The sequence below is a fragment of the Dipodomys ordii genome, unplaced genomic scaffold (assembly GCF_000151885.1).
Source record: "Dipodomys ordii isolate 6190 unplaced genomic scaffold, Dord_2.0 Scaffold35, whole genome shotgun sequence".
NCBI classification, from domain to species: Eukaryota; Metazoa; Chordata; class Mammalia; order Rodentia; family Heteromyidae; genus Dipodomys; species Dipodomys ordii.
In genome coordinates, this window is record NW_012267251.1 from 12720687 (window position 1) to 12737976 (window position 17290).

General features: G+C 44.5%; 1 long non-coding RNA gene across 1 annotated transcript; it reads left to right on the plus strand.

The window, feature by feature from the left end:
- Positions 1 to 2736: 2736 nt before the first annotated feature.
- On the plus strand, positions 2737 to 15496 carry LOC105986481. The gene is made up of 3 exons (XR_001175107.1): positions 2737 to 3205; positions 14244 to 14341; positions 15206 to 15496. It is a non-coding gene; the product is annotated as an uncharacterized LOC105986481 (long non-coding RNA).
- Positions 15497 to 17290: the final 1794 nt, after the last annotated feature.

Sequence of the window (17290 nt, forward strand, 5' to 3'; positions counted from 1 at the left end):
AGTCTGCCCCAGAAAGAGGGTGAGAAAATAAATGGACTTACTAGTAAGTTCAGGAAAGCTTCACCAGGCACTCTGGCAAGACTTGGAAGGAAAGTTGAAACAACTTGCTTATCATGAGAAAATTCATGGCATTGTGGCCTTTCACCCTATTCGCATGCTTTCCCTATCAATCAAGGCTTTCCTGCGTTTGTTAGCTGATGGATGGCAACTGACTGGCCTATTTCTTTGGGAAAATAAGATGCTGTTTTCAGATATTTTCCTTTCCCCGCTTTTCTTCCCACCCCTGCCTGACTTAAAAGCCTTCATTCTTTAAATCCAGTCAGCATTTCACTCGTTATTACCATTAATTGTAGAGTTTAGACACTGAAATGATTGGCTCTGGGTTCCATTCCCGGGCTCTGGTGACTTAGGGCTAATAGACCCGAAACTTGCACATTTGGATGCATTTACTTGCTTCTCCTGGTCTCATGATAGTTCAGGCCTCTGAGTAAATCATGAGCCAACCTTAGGTTAGACAATAGAACTGGAACCTAATTTGTGTTTGCTGGATTGCCTCCAGACACTAAGGACTCAAGTTCAGTGTTTCTGTGTGGGTCGCGGGACACTGGCCTAGGTTGGAAATTGGACACGACATTTCTCATCTGCTGTCACCAAGGGAATACTGTACTCATTGATGAAAATGCTTGGTGACTAGAGATGAATGTCCTGCATATAGATGTGTGTAGACGTGGGCTGAGAAGATGAACCAAGATAGTTAAGGCCCACTCGGGATCTGTGTGCCTACTTCCTGGGTGAATCTCATCTATGAAAACTGCTTTACCCTCTCTGACCTGAGAATTTCCCAAGTGATTCTGCAGGCCATGAGCACCGTGGAGTTGGCATCCACACATCCAGCAGTTCCCTGGGCGCTTGACCTTGAACATCCCTTAGGAAATGAGAGCTCCTCTTCACAGCCAAAGCTGCTTTCTTTCCTCTCTTCCTCGTCTTCTGGTATTCCTCCATTTTGTTCCAGCTGGAATCCTGAAGTCATTTGTCCTTCTCTCTCACCCCAGCCTTGTGGTCAGTTGCTGGCTTTGATCGGTTCCCTCTTGCCTGTCTCCAAAATGGGACATTTCTCCCATCGGTTGTCACCCTCCTGTTTCTCAACTCCTCACTGGCCATTTGTCTACCCTGTCCCAGAGCTGTTTTGTGTCCCACCCCTGCTAGAGAGATGAACGCAGAAAGCAGCCTGGTTCATACCACCCTCTGCTGAAAGCCAGACTCTTTACCTCTGTGGGTGAGCCTCTCAAGGTGTAATCATGGCTGACAAGGCGTTGCCTGAGCTCATCTGGCCACGTTTCCATTTCCAATCAAACTCTTTCCCTAATGTATCTTGACTTTGTATGTTTTCTGCACATGAGCACTGCCAGCCTTTGCACACATGATTTCTTTGCTTACTCTCTTGCCAGGTGCTGGTGGCCCACCCCTGTAATCCTAGCTACTCAGGAGGCTGAGATCTGAGGATCACGGTTCAAAGCCAGCGCAGGCAGGAAAGTCTGTGAGACTCTTATCTCCAATAAACCACCAGAAAACTGGAAGTGGCACCGTGGCTCAAGTGATAGAGTGCTTACCTTGAGCTCAAGAACTGAAGGACAGCACCTAGGCCCAGACTTCAAGCCCCACCGCAGACAAAACACAAAACAAAACCCTCTCCCTTGCATCTCACGACTTGATCCTGACTTCTCTTTGTATTCCCAAACCTAACCACTCCTGCAAGCAATCTTCCCTGCCCTGGAGTCTCAGGGGCAGGGGGTGGGGGTGGGAGTGGGGGTGGGGCAGGGGGGCATTCCCCAATGTGCAGACACCATCCTAGCTCTGCCATTGCACACACCTGCGTGAGAGCAGGGGTAGCTGGTGCTCAGGGCGGTGTCTGGTAAGCAGCCCCATCAGAATGGAGGGCCAGCAGTGGAGTGCTGGAAATCCATCCGGGGGAAAGTCCCTGCTAGGGGCCAGAACCTAATGAAAAGCTCCCACCTGCCAATGTCACTCTGCAAAGGTAACAAGCTTGTGCAGTGGACTGAGCGCGTGATTTGGGATACCGAGAGTCCAACTTTGAATCCCAACTCGGCCCCTTGTGGGAGCCAAGACTGACTACCTAAGCCCTGAGCCGCTCCACGGTGAATCAGGGACTGTAACTGGCACCCCGAAGGCTGGTGTAAAGAATACTGCAGGCAGAGTGTGGTGAAGTGCTTACCCCAGTGAACGGCCGACAGGACAGGATTGTCCTGCTGCCCAGAGAAGCCTGTACCCAGGGCGGTGAACTTGTGCTGACAGAGCAGACTTGATAAAAGCCCTGGTTGTCGGATATGATAATAATAGTCTCATTTATTAATATAAAAGCCCGCTAATAGAGGCGGCACTTTTAATTAGCCAACACGGCCACGATATTAATTTCTATCCAGAGTTATTTAAGTCCAGGAGTCTTCCTCCCGTCTTTGGTTAGGACTTAGCTGGAGGGCGATTGAGAACATTTGTAATTGGATTTCTGTGCAGGACTTAATTATAAGGAGACAATAAAACCCCCCGAAATGCGGCAGGTTCTACCCTGCTAACTTATTTTCCAGAGACACGCTCCCACCAATGAATGCACAGATTTATCTAAATTATAATTTTTAAGCTTAACAAAGCTTTACCTCCTTCCTCCCCGCTCCCCCGTCCACCCCCCCGCCCCCCAGGCCTGAGAGAATCCTTCCGGGAGTACAGATTTTCAAGGAGCAGGCACAGAGGCGGAATACTTCATTCCGGTAATCAAGTGTCTCGCACCACGGGCCACTGAACGGCTTCCCCAAAGCCCCTTGAGATATCAGAAGTGTATTTTCTTTCCTTGGCCAAATGGCTTATTAATAGAATTGGCTTATTTATATCTCACCCAGAAAAAAAAAATCCCAAAGTGATACAGCAACTGGGAGATATCGAGCCAATTAGTTGTTGGGCTTGTTGTCATGTGTGTGTGTATGTGTGTGTGGGGAGAATCGAGTTATTAATTTTCTACCCTTCACTAGTGGCGGAATCGATGCGGAGGAAACCGGAAAGAATGAAGAGAAGCACGCGTCTCAGCCCACCTGAGAAAACTCAGGGAGCAGGTGAAAAACCTCCACAGCTGCGGCCAAGCCATCCAATCAGAGGACAGTGGGAAGCCCAGGGCCTGCTCTGTGGTGGGCCAGAGGTAATGTGGACCCCATTTATGCAGTGTCCACAGTGGGCCTGACTCTTTACAGCCATAGTTGGTTTAGGTCTTAGCAACTCTTCTGGAAAAGGAGCTTAGTTCACCTCTTTGACCGAAGAAATGGGTGCATTCGCTCATCCATTCAGTCTTTATTGAATTTTGTTCAGGTCAGGCTGTGGAAACACAGCTTTCTCATCTCGATGGAAATAGTTGTTTAAGGTTACCAGCCGGCTAAGCTAGAGTTATTGTTATTCTTTTCTTTTAAGGTTATAAGTAATGGTTTTATTAGGACATTTTCATACGTGTATATCATGTATTTTGACCATATTCACTCCCTGATATCTTCTCTTGTCCCTCCCATTCTTCTTCTACTTTCATGTATTTTTGTGTTGTTGCTCTTTTAAATTCTAGATTCTGCATATGAGAAAAAAATACAGTATTTATCTCTTCGTTTGGCTCACTTAACATGATGATCTCCAGGTCTATCTCTTTCCGTAAATGATATAATTTCACTTTTATTTATGGCCGAATAGTACTCCATTGTGGATGTGTATCATATTTTTTTGATCCATTCATCATACATAGGCATCTAAGCTGATTCCACAGTGTGAGTATTGTGAATGGAGTTACAATAAACATGGTCGTGTGGGTATCTCTATTGTCTGCTGATATATATTCCTTCAAATATATGTCCAAGAGCAGTAAAATAGGATACTATGGTAGTTCTGTTTTTAGTTTTTAATTTCTATAGTTTTGGCTGATAGTGACTAGATGAATTTACATGCTCACTGGTAGTTTCTCAGGTTGGTTGTGATAATGCCAGTGTGGGGAATGGCATTTCCTTCTTCTGGGTGCTTAGCTTCCTATGAAGCATGTGCCGCAAGTGGCCACCTACCCTTCCCCCACCTGACTGTGCATGCAGTCTTAAAGGGGGAAGAGAGGTCACAAGAACAGTATAGAACCCAGAAGTGGATGGAAGGTCTACTTGGATGGGAGGTGGGAGAGGACCATTTTGCAATCTTCCAAGACCGATTGGTTAAGGAAGTTAGCGCGTTCAGGAATGCAGGATTTCCTGTTTTCCATATCCTTATTATTTTATTATAAATTCATTGTACAAGTGGGTTTTATTTGACATGTCTATCATATGCATACAACGTAGCTTGGTCAGACTCATCATCTTCATACCTTTCTTTCGTCCCCTTTCTCCTTTCTAAACCACTTTCAACCACACTCCTTACTCTCTTTTTATACATATACATAAAGTATTTCAGCCACATTTACCTCCCTCATACTCTTCACTTCCCCCTCCCACTAATACTCCCACTGCGGAGCAATGCTCAGCATTCCTAGCCATAAAGGAACTACAAATCAAAATGGCATTGCGAGTTCATCTCACTGCAGTCAGAATGACTACCAGCAAGAATATAAACAACAAATCCTGTGGAGGATATTGGGGAAAGGGACTCTTATAAGCTTTTGGTAAGAATGCAACCACCATGGAAATCAGTAGGGAGATTTCTTAGAAAACTGAAGCTTGAACTATCAGATGACTTAGTGACATCACTCACAGGCATTTATCTGAAGGAATATAACCAGGCTACAATAGAGGCACCTGCACACCCATGTTAATTGCAGCACTACTCACAATAGCCAAGGTATGGAATTGACCTTAAATGTCCATGGATCAAGTATACATACATAATACATGTATATATATATATATATATATACACACACACACACATAGAGTATATGTATATATGTATACACACACACACACATATAGAGAGAGAGTATTATTCAGCTATAAAGAAAAATAAAATAATGTTATTTGCAGGAAAATGGATGGAACTGGAAGTCATCGTATTAAGTGAAGTAAGCTAGGTTCAGAAGGTCAAAGGTCACATGTCTTCTCTCATGGATGCTAGACCTAAAATATACAAAAACACACCCAAGCTGGGCACCAGTGGCTCATGCCTATAATTCTAGCTACTCAGGTGGCTAAGATCTGAGGATCATTTTTTTGAACCAACCTGGGTAGAAAAGTCCCTATGAGACTCTTATCTCCAGTTAACCACTCAAAAACCAGAAGTGGAACTATGGCTCAAAATGATAGAGTGCTAGCCTTGAGCAAAAAGAGCTCAGGGACAGTACAAGTTCAAGACCCATGACCTACAAAACAAAACAAAACAAAAAACAAAACCACACATGGAGCACCATATATCTATATATGCGTATATATAGGTATCATGTTCTTTCTATCTCCCTAATATTTGTAATTGTGGGGCCATTTGAAGGGATTGACAGGAAGAGAATTTTAGAGGATGGACAATACCAAAATATATTGTATCTGTGAATGAAAATAATAAAATAAAACTCACCAAGAGCTGTTGAATAATAGGGAATAGTAGGGACAGAAGAACTGAGCGTGAGGTAATCAACCAGATTAAAGTAGCATATATCTGTGTGTGAAGCACCACGGTGAAACCTTTGAACAATGTGCATAAACTTAAAAGAGTGAACCTCAAGAATGTAAAACAGGTCTTGACTGTGTGTATTTTTCTTTTGAAAACAATTACAGGCCAGCCATAAAGGTAGCTGGTGGTAGTGTTCTTGCCTAGAATGTGTGTGGCCCTGGGCTGATTTCCATTCTAGCAACACACACACACACACACACACAATTATAGTCACACTTATAGAATTATAGTTACACCTACAGAAATTGGAGTTGAAGGGTGAGAATCAGAACAAGAAGAAAATCACCCACAACCCCACTGACTCATTCAAATCATACTGTAACATGTTACAAACAGCTTTACAAGTCATTAAAAATTCCTGGACATAATTTTAAGAGAAAATATAATATTCCATCTTGTGGCTATCTCATAATTTATTTAAATGTTCCTATATTGGCAGACATTTAATTCATTTCCATTTAGTATTATAAATAAAAGAGATGGGCATATTTGTCCATACTTTTACTGGCTCCAAATTGAAGTGGAATTATTGCGACAAAGACAAATGAATATTTTAAACACTCTGGAGACTTTCTGCCATGTGGTACTCTAAAAATATTGTGCGAATGTCTGTTGAGCCATCACTGCATGAGAGACCCATCATGGCTTTGCAGTCAGTTACCCTGCGTTGGCTTTGCTAGTTTGCTAGGGTAGAACTGTATGTCACTATTCTGTTTCTTCATACCACAGCTTTGTACCTTTAAGACATCCTTTGTATTTCTTCTGCAAGGAGACTATTTTTGTCCCTTGCACATTTTTCTTTTGAGTTTAGAGCATTTTTTATGTTTATAAATGCTACTTCATATTTTAAGCACATTCACTTTCTGATATTTTTGTGGGAGACATTTTTCTCAGGTTGATTTTGCTGTTTATGTTTACTTTCTGTGCTGTTCTTTTATAGAGATGGTTTGGATTTTTATGTGGCAGCATATATCTTTTTGTCCCCCCTTTGGGTTTTCTCCATTTGCTTTTTTAAGCTCAGAAATTTCATCTCCACACTGAACTAGCTATACTAATTTCTATTTATGGTTTTCTTCCCTCCCTCCTTTCTTTCTTCCCTCCCTCTCTTCCTTCTTTCCCCCCTCTTCCTTCCTTCCTTCCTTCCTTCCTACTCTCCTTCCTTCATTCCTTCCTTCCTGTCTTTCTTTTATCACATAACTAATTCATCTGAAATTTGCCTTGTTCTACATTGCATGGTGAGGATTTAAATTGATTTTTCCCTAGTAACTCATTTATTTCAGCATTGTTTTTCAAAGGATGTTTTCTTTTTCTATTGTCTTAGATACCTCTCTTTATTGCATGCTAAATTTATTTATTTATTTATTAACATACAATGGACTACCCTGAGCTATTTCACTCTGTTCAATTGGTTCCTCCATTATAATCACATTTTTATAATTGTATCTTTACATTTTCACATAGTTAAAAATATAATGCACTTGTATGTGAAATGAAACATCCTGATATACTGTAGAACAACTATCTAACAATTACTTTGTTTTGAAGGAGAGAAAAGAAGTCCATTTCTGTTCATGTATTTTTTCCAGATGGATTTTAGACTCATGTTATCTATCTCCATGAAAAAAAAGCTCATTTTGATTGTTTTGTAATGGATTGGATTCAATGTGTAGCTTAATTCATGAAGCACTGTCATCTTCATACTCTTCATCTCAGAATATTACAGTTTTTTTTCCTCCCTTTTCACATTGCTTTTGCTGGCTAACTCTTAGATCTCAATAAAATTCCAGTGTACACCATGAGATGAAAAAGTTGATTCTTATTCAGATCAGCTTTTCAATTATCCCAGTGTATAATTCACATCTTTTCTAATGATTTTCAAGCCTCTGTGTGTGTGTGTGTGTGTGTGTGTGTGTGTGAGAGAGAGAGAGAGAGAGAGAGAGAGAGAGAGAAAGAGAGAGAGAGAGAGGAGAGAGAGAGAGAGAGAGAGAGAGAGAGAAAGAGAGAGAGAGAGAGGGAGGGAGAGAGAGGGAGAGAGAAGGAGAGAGGGGATTGATTTCTAGGCTGTTTAATCCAATGATGTTTAATCCATGTTTAATCCATGCTGATGTCATTATTGCCTGGTCTTTCCAGTAGTGTCTAGGGACCCTTGGCATCACTTCCTGCTTTCGCCCAAATCAGGACTCATTTTCTGAATATAGACTCAGCCCATTGGTCAACACGTCTAGTCAGAAACTTTTGATTTATTTGAGTCAAGAGTCTCATCCTATAGCTCAGTCTGGCCTCTGAAAGCCTCAGTTCTCCTGTTTTAGGTTCTTGGAGTTCTGTGATTACAAAAATGCACCTCCACACCCAGTTTTTGGTCAGAAACGTTTTTTAGTGACTCAAAGAAAATCTGATGGAGCCAGGGGCCAGTGGCTCACAACTGTCATCCTAGCTATTCAGGAAGCTGAGATCTGAGGATTGTGGTTTGAGGCCACCTGGGGCAGTAAAGTCCGTGAGACTATTATCTCCAAAAAACTGCTGCTGACACCCCCCCCCTCCCAACAACAGCAGCAGCAGCAACAACAACAACAATCGGAAGTGGAGCTGTGGTTCATGTGGTAGAGCACTAGCCTTGAGCAAAAAGTTTAGGAACAATGCTCAGGCCCTGAGTTGAAGCTCTAGGATTAGTGCGCGTGCATGTGCACATGCGCGCGCGCGCACACACACATACACATACACACACACACATACTCACAAATACAATAAAAAAAATAAAGATCTGATGGAGAAGTTTAGTGCTAGGCTTTAGGGTTGAGTTAAAAACCACCTAAACTTAGTTCTGACCTTGCTTCTACCCTCTTCTTTTGGTTCAGCTAAGTCAGATGAACTGGTATGAAGGACTCCACACTTCCTCATGGAAGAATGAGGGCTTAGGAGGCTGTGTGGGATGTGAATTACACCCGCAGGACCTCTGTATTCCTTAAGCGCTCGATGGACATCACATCCATTAACTGTTTTTCACCCAGGTCACCTAAACTGATGTTAAACACATTGCACCTATCAGAAGACTTGCTCAGAGTCTCACTCTGCTACTACCTGGTAGAGTCTAGTTTTCCTTCCAGTTGTGTTGAATTCACAATCCCACGACTTTTCTTTCTGTGGTGGTTGGGTGGTTGGCTCAGCCAGAGCTCTGACAAGAGCTCTTCTGACCAGAGGAATTTGTCACCTCAAGAGAAGAATTCAGGATCCTTGCCTTTGAAAAATCTCTCTCTCATGGTAGGAGAATATGGTGAAGCCAGGCCCTGGGTGTTTGCAGCTAGTCAGCTCTAGTAAGAACAACTGTGTCTGGCTGGGGTGGGTGCTCTACTTCCCATCTATTTCTGTTGGCCTTGCTTTTTGTTTTTGACAGTCCTGGGGCTGGAGCACAGGGCCTGGGCTCTGTCCCTAAACCTCTCTATGCGTAAGGCTAGCACTCTACCACGTGAGCCACAGCACCACTTCTGGCGTTTTCTGTGTATGTGGTACTGAGGAATTGAACCCAGGGCTTCATGCATGCTAGGTAAGCACTGACCCACCTTTACAGCCCTGCCTTGTTGCTTTCTGACCCCAAGGATTGAGGGTACCTGTGGCAGAGTGCTTGAGTATGTGTAGTGGGAAGTGAATGGGTGGGGCTTGGTGGGAGACGGGAGAGGGGCGCTCATTGCTGGGAAAGATTCCCTTCTGACCAAAACAGTGGTAGAGACAACAAGAACTGCAGAACCTGAAAACAATAACATTCAGTTATTGAATGTCTATTGCTTAAAAACAAAACAAAGAAACTCCATGATCTAGCAAGGTGTGGTAGTACATGCCTGTAATTTCAGCTACTCAAGAGGTGGAGACAGGAATATCTGCATACTTATAATCCCAGTTGCTTGAGTTTTGGAGATAGGAGGACAGAGGTCTGATCGAGGTCCCAGGTAAAAGCAAGAGAACCTATCTAAAAGCAAAAACAAAACAAAACAAACCCCCAAAACAAAAAAACCAAGAGCAGACAAGTGGGAGATGGGTATAGGGCTTGGCTCAACTGGTAGAGTAATTTCCTAGCAAGTAGTAGGCCCTGAGTTCAATCCCAAATACCTCCAGATGCCTTGAACTTTGCCATGGGGAGAATGCCACTTTTCTGATTGTGTTTTCATTGTGAACTGGTGTGGGTAGAGTCTCTTCCACTTGAAAGTTACTCTGTTTTCCTATAAGCCTATATTTACATAGTTCCTCCCATTTTATTTTTAATGGCCTGTAACCGTCCATTCTGTAGGTTATTGTGATTTGATAAAAAGATATAGTTTTGAATGCTGTCTGGGCTGGGTGAGGCAGGGGATCTGTATATGAGAAGGCAGACAAATTTGCTTTATGAAGAAGCTTTGCTTTTGTGGGGAAACTGGGCATGAATGGGACATGAAATCACACAAATGGTTCTTCTTATACTTCTTTTGATGTGGCTAGAGCCCTGGATTTAGGGATTGAGGCACCTGTGTTCGACCTTGACTTTTTCTTGTGTTTGCTTAGTGTTTCTACCTTTGAGACGGATCAGAGGGACCTACATCTTCCTGGGGGCACCAGGGCAAGAGTTAAACACCATTAAGCATTGTTAAATATTATTAAGTACTGTTAAATGCTATTAGCCTGGTTAGTTCTGTGCTGAACTTTCATTTAAGCCTTTATTGTGAACACCCTTTTAATTCCTTCAGTGAATGATGAAAACCGTCAGGACTGGGTCATTTGATACGCCGCTCCTTCCATGCCTGGCAGCCTTGGGAGCTGGGGAGTGGGGGGATGGGGTGGCTCCTCTTTGGACCACCAGCTGGACTTCCCTCAGGCACTCTCTAATCAAGTTGTCTTGGATGCCTTGGGGTCACTCTGGGGATCCTCTAACATTTGCAGGGGACCACTACAACCAGGGTTCACAGTCCTGATTCAACCAGGAAGTCAGCATATCCTGGACCTGGAAAGCAGCTCCTTAAGTAAGACCAGGCCTCAGTAAATTCCAGATGACTCCACTTATCCTACTGCTATTCTTGCTCATGCAGGAGGGGGCGGGGGCACGTCTCCTGGAGATCCAGCTGAGGGCAAACACAGTCCTTGACATAGTGGTTTGGAACGACAGTCTGCCATGATAGGTGCCAACAACCTTGCCCACCACCTACTCTATTATATAAATAGGCTGTTGTGTGCACTTCTCTAGCCAATGGGGAGGGGGCACTTCTTGTACTGCCCCCTGGTGTTGGAACTTTGCTCTAACAAAAGGTCTCTGGAGTGGTTTTTGCCTACTTTCCACCTTCGAGAAGCTGAGCCCATGACAGGAAGAGGAGACAATGGACATGGTAGTGGAATCAAGGCAGTAGCTGTAGCCAAGACAACAGAAGGTAAACGGTGGAGGGCAGAGGAAGCAGAGATAACAAGGGAGTGCAAAAGTAGGGAGAAGGCAAGGGCGAGTAGAGTCCCAACTAGAGAAGGCATAGGGCTGCGAAGAGGCGGAGAAAAAGAATGGTGGCCTTGGTGGTTGGAAGAGTTCCATGGAATGAGCAGATTTTAAGGGCCAAGGTTCTCTTTCACCCTAGACCCAAGATCTATAACTCTTGTTGCTCTCAAGGACCAAGAGCTCCAACACTCTAGGCTTGGAAGCCAAACTACCAGCTGTCCAAGAACTGTTAACAGCACTGTGTGCTGAGATTCTCAGCACCTGAGCTTTAACATTGTTGCCTGCCACCTCACACTGCTGCTAGGAACTGAGCGTTAAAGTAGCTGCCAAGTGCTGGAGCTCCTGGTGATTGCTATCTAGAGCAACTGAAGGATTGACCCCTGCGCGCCCCCCCCATTATCTCATGTGCACACAGACTTTAGGCAAAACCCCGTGTATGTATGGATGTGCTTGACACAGCCAGACAATCTGTCAACATTCCATGGTAGGCCTAAGCTATAGGGAACTCTGAGGCCAAGCTGTGAGGCCAGGAAAGGGTTAAGAGGTTGGAAGACTAAGAACTGGACCCTGAGAAGGTCACATCGTCAAGGCAAGACAGATAGAGAGCTGTTTGAACATTAAAAGCTTGAGACCTCGGATAAGGGAGCCAGTTACCATTATCTTACCCCATTCTCTGTAGGCACCTGCGGTCATCTCCCCTACACTGAACCCAGGTAACCTCTGTCTCCTTGCTCAGACCCCATAAAGGCTTAACTCCAGCCCCACCCCCTGGCACTACCTCCGATCCCATGGGAAGGTTGCTGCCCCTGGCTGGTCATCAATAAACAGCCGGCACCTGTGGAAGATTGAGTCCGGCCTGTTTTCTTCCTTTTTTTCTCCATTGTCCTAACAGCAATTACCTTCCAGCTTGAGTATCCAGGGCCATATGTTTCTAAGGCTTCTAAAGCCTGGAGCAAGAAGCCCTTTGCTCTTAGGATGAGCCTCTGGGTCTGCTGTTGCAGACCCCATAGGCCTTGGGCACTCAAGAGCTAGAAATTGCCACACTAGAAGCGCTTCTCCTCACCTACCCACAATCCCTATCTGGGTAGACCAAACAGACGCTAGCCAGATATTTTCTTTCCCCAGTTCTCACATTCTAATCCTCATACACATCATGGAAGTTCAGACACAGAGGCAGCCCTAGAGGTCAAGTGCCTTGCTCAAGGTCATAGCCGTTGTCTTTACGCCCATTCCCCTTCTCCAGCCTCACGGTTCAAGGCAGGGGTGGGGATGGGGGTCGATGATTAAGTCAGAAATGGAAGTTTGATTCTTTAGAGAAAGCTGTAAAGGAACCCGTTGTAAGCATAAATGCTCAGCCTAACTTAAATATTCAGAGATATTTTTTTCCACCTAAAAATGGTCCTGGGCTTCTGCTGCTTGTTCTAGATGCCCAGTAGGGTTTATGTGATTACACAGTAGGGAGACCGTGGAGAGGACACAAGGGTCCCTCTGCAGCTCTGGTGCTGCCCTGTGTTTTTTTTTGGTAGGACCTTTGCAGCCTGTCTTTCATGTTCTTTGTCTGTATGAACTGAACCAGCCTTCAAATTGCTCTTGGAATGGGGCAAAGCAGTCATAGCATTGATAATCTGTGTTGGCAGAGTCTGAGAGTTGTTTGGCTTCTAGTTATCTCCCTACCTTGCTGTGCTTCTGTCTCAGTTCAAGAAGCACAATGTGAATCAAGAAACAGGAGCGGTGGCCACAACAACAGGAGCGAGGTGGGACTTTGAGTCCTAGACGACTGGGTTTGCCCAGAGAAGCTGCAGCTTCTGGTTCCAACTGAGCCTTCCTAGGAAGACTGTTTTGTAGTGTGGTAGAGACGGACTGGAATGAGGTTCAGTCCATAGGACATTATCCTAGAACAATAAGACAGCACTGTTATTGATGCAAGGATGGAGGCTCTAGGGGCAGAGGATGCCTCCATCCTCCATCCACTTGTGGTGGGCATATGGGAACATCCTGTCACAGATGTCCACATTTAGAATTTCCTGAGGACTGAAGTCTGAGAATATCACCAGGCCTTCCATGCTATGTACCTGGTCAGCTGTCCCCCTGCTCTGACTAGATCTGATTTTAGTTCAGTTTGAAGACACATAGAAGAAATCAGGAAATGGTCATGGGAGCCTAGGAAGAAGGTTAGAGCAGTGGCGGCTGAGATGGTTGGGAAGACACTGCGTTTGGATGTGGGCCCTGTCCCAAGCCCTTACATCTGTGGTTTCTTGGTGAATTAGACATTGCCCCTGAAAGAGAATAGAAGGGAGTTTAAAAAAAAAAAAAAGGAAGGTCAAGTTATTCACGCATGACACAGACCATCTCAGAACTGTAGGTATGCCTTGATTCCTCTCCTTTCTCTCTTTGGAGAGAGAGCTGGCCAATCAACTCTCTTCTTCCTCTCCTTTCTCTCTTTGGAGAGAGAGCTGGCCAATCAACTCTCTTCTTATCAGCTGCTCTGTGTCCACTTCAGCACTGAAAGATTCGCCTGGTTCCCGAGCCTGTACTATCCCCTTTTATGTTCAAAATTCTCTTAAGACTTTCACACAAGGAAATGAACAAGGTTTATAGTATAACAAACCCCAGGGCATGGAAAAGCTAAATAAACATTGCAACCACATATGTTGAGCAGCCTTGGGCTTCATTCAAATATCAGTGGCTGGGTCTACCTGTCTTGTCTTCTGCCTCCCTCGTTCTTTCTCTACAAGCGACATCTCAGGGACTTTCCTGCATCTCCCTGTCCCTTTTGAATCTTGGAGCAAGAGTTCTCCAGCTCTGGGGACTGTGCTTCTTGTCTATCACCACCGCCAGGCCTTGCCCTTGCCCTCAGTCTCCTGGTTTAGCAGACACCTTGTTTCTCTCAGGTATTTGTCATACTGGCAAAAGAAAAAAGCCTAAGACAGACCCAAATACTTTTTTGGGTCTTCATTCTGGACAAACAACTGCTATTCTAGCCAACTATGTCCTGCCTGAGGCCTTAGCACATGGGAATTTGGCCTGACCCATTTCTTGCTGCTAATTTCCATTAACGTGTAGTGTATTTCATAGCACGTTCTAGGTAAAAGCCTTTCTTCCTCTCCTATGTTTTCAGGTCAACCTCCATTGTCTAGTTTCCTAAGGGCTTAACTCTTAGACATCAACTTTCATATCCATTGCCAGATGGAGAATCTCATTTCTTCTCGCCTGCAGGTAAGGAAGAATGAATGATTACTCCCCCCTCTCTTGTATATCAAATATATTACATACATTGCTTATTTAACTTGTACAAGATACTGTTGTAAATGTTGAGACAGGGTCTTACTATGTAGCCTAAGCTTGCCTTGAGTTCACAGTCTCCTGCTTCAGCCTTCCAGATGCCAGAAGGAGAGATTTGCATTGCTGCACTCAGTTTTCCTTTCAACATATTATTTAATGCTTATGTGACACACTGTATTTGTAGATTTGAAAAATCAATGCACCAGGAGATTACAGAACTTGTCCCAGAACACAGAGTTTGAGAACGAAATCCAACACAAGATAACCTGAACCCAAGGCTTTTGCTACTACTAGTCAGGGATATATGAAACCTAGCATTGAGAAAGGAGTTAGGGGTGAAGGCCAAAGATGAATGGATAAAGCAGGGATGGAAAGCAAAACCAGTGGTGACATACATATAATACCACCCAGCAGAAAGTCCTGTTCATTGGCTCCAGAGAGGCCCCCATTTGAGGCTAAGCTTCTAGCAGTCAATATGAAACAGATTGGAGCCACCTTTGCGTTCAGCTCACTCACTGAGCAGAGATGTTTGACAGCTCACAGCGTCAATGCGATCAAGGACCAATTACTAGTCAGGCCCAACTCCCTAAGTTCTCTTGAGGGGCTTTTCAAGTTAGCTTTTCCCTCATGTTCCAGAGCCCAGCCCCCACAGAGTCCTCTCGCTGCAATTGGGAAGAATTATTTTCCACTTGTAGTGGAAAAGGGAGTAAGTCATGAAATATGGATTTGGTGTTGATGTCAGGTTGTGAACTTCTGGAGAACCAACACTTTTAACACGTTTCTTTTTCCCCCTTTTAGATGCTTGTCCAGCGTCAAGTTCACAGCAAGTGAGGGGCAGGTGTCAGTTGTGTGGAACAAGTATGAATATTAATGAATGCTGACGTGTACTCCCTCAGCATCTGCTTGCTGCAAGAGGAAGGTTCCATGTCTGGGCAGGACTGGCAGTATTAAGTCCTTTTAGAACTAAGGCAAGGCAGCATGGTGCAGTGGAAAAGGCATGGACTCTGAACTCTGGAATTGGACTTCCACTTGGAAATCTTAAATAAATCTTTAATTTTTCCGAAATTCAGACTGAAAAAGAAAAAAAAACAACCCGCAACAACAATACTCCAGTCATTTGAGAATAAAGGAGAGGCTATCAAGAAAGGGTGGCTGGCTCACATCTGTCATCCTAGCTACTCAGAAGGCTGAGATCTGAGGATCACGGTTCAAAGCCAGCCTAATCTCCAATTAGCCACCTGAAAACTGGAAGTGGTGCTGTGGCTCAAGCGATAGAAGGCTCACCTTAAGCTGAAGAGCTCAGGAACAGCGCCTAGGCCCAGAGTTCAAGTTCCACAACTGACCAATAAAAATAAAAAAAAGAAAAGAAAAGAAAGGGTGCTCCGTGCCTGGGATTCGGTGGGTGACTCACAAGTTCTGTTTGGCCAGTCAGCTGTTCACTTGAAATGTACTTATTGGGTGACTGAGGCAGGCCAGGCGCTAGGCTGTATCCCAGGAATAAAACAGTGAACACTGAGTATGACAGACAGACAAGGCACCTGTGGAGTCCCCATGTCTTTTTCTTTCTTTCTCCAGGATGAGAGCTCCTGTGGCAGTGTTTAATAATAGAGGGTGCCCCTGTCCAATCACTGTGAGGAGAAGGAAGACTCTTCGAGGGGAAGCTCAGGATCAGAAAGCCCTTATTTAAAGAGATACTTTCTTCTTTCTAGATTTCTCTAGATCCAATAAAGCTGTCTTGCAAAAAAGCCAGGTGCTGGGGTGGGTAGTGATAGAGGTGGCCAGTCTCATCTGAGGGGTTGTCTTGTGCCTTGTATTCAGGGTTAAAGGTCAGCAGCTTGCCAGGGCCTCATGATTACTTTTGCTGAGGAATGATTGCACCCTGTGACTGTGGAAGAGCACAGAGCCTCTGCACGGTAGGTTTACATTTCAGAGAGAAGCAGGTCCATGATGCTATGGTACACGATACACTGCGACCACACAGGCCTCTGTCCTGCTTCTTCTCTTCAGGATTCTGTATTTTTCTCACCCTCTGGACCAGTTTTGGCCTCTTTCCTCCTCTCTCTCAGAAAACAGCATGTTTGGTATTGTGTGCACACACGTGTGGAGTATGGCGGAGACATACAAACCCCTAACTCTCAGAGTCTTGCTAAGTTGTGACTGAAAAGACTCTTAACAATTATTTTTTGCAACTGTAAAAAATCAGACAATTCTGGTATATATTAGTTGGCAGAACTACACACACACACACACACACACACGTCTTGCTTTGCAAGTCCAGACCCTATTTGTGTGTGTGTGTGTGTGTGTGTGTGTGTGTTTGTGAGCTGGCTGCCCATATCTGCCTTGGGTCTTCAGGTTAAGCAGGGTCTGTATCTCCCTATCAGTCAGAGGTTCTTACGGCAGGTGCTGCATCTCCTCCTTCATGAGATTCTACTGGTAGTGCCAGTGTCCTCCCTGAGGACCCAGCCTGGTCTGGGACCAGCAGTTCTAGTGTGCTTTTGGTTGGGATGTTGGGTGGATAGATTCTTGAGTAGCTCTCACGTGCTTTGTGTTACCAGTAAGAGAGCAGAAGTCACACACACACACACACACACACACACACACACACATACACACACACACACACACACACACACTGAGGCAGCTTTGGATGAAAAGTAGAAAAACAAGAGCAAAAGAAGAGAGAAGACATAGCATCCTCAGGTTAGAGGGAGCCCAAGGACGGGGGTGTTTTAGGATCCCTTCTCTTCTAAGCCTGTGAATGTCTCCTGCCTCTGGCCTCCGAAGCCAGGGCCTGCCCTCCTCTCCCTTCTCTAGGCTGGATCTAACATCTCACACTATTTGATATCGTTCCCTCGATTTACTTTTAATCCTCCAACTAAA